We start from the raw sequence: 218 nt of genomic DNA on the forward strand, positions 1-218 counted from the left end.
AAAACCGACTGATTCCAATGAATCACGCGGTGATGAGTGGTGATATCGGGTTTTTCCAGAGAATTCTCCTGTTGAATGCACCATTTAGGCAATTACTTTTTTTCTTGAATCGCAAGAGTTTGAAAAAGAAAACAAGCCAAATCCTCAGCAAAGCGAACGGAAAAAGAAAGAAACCATTTCAGAGTCGAACTGGCCACGGACGAGACTTCATGCGATTC

Source organism: Montipora capricornis, chromosome 10 (assembly GCF_036669925.1).
Source record: "Montipora capricornis isolate CH-2021 chromosome 10, ASM3666992v2, whole genome shotgun sequence".
In the NCBI taxonomy this organism is placed as follows: domain Eukaryota; kingdom Metazoa; phylum Cnidaria; class Anthozoa; order Scleractinia; family Acroporidae; genus Montipora; species Montipora capricornis.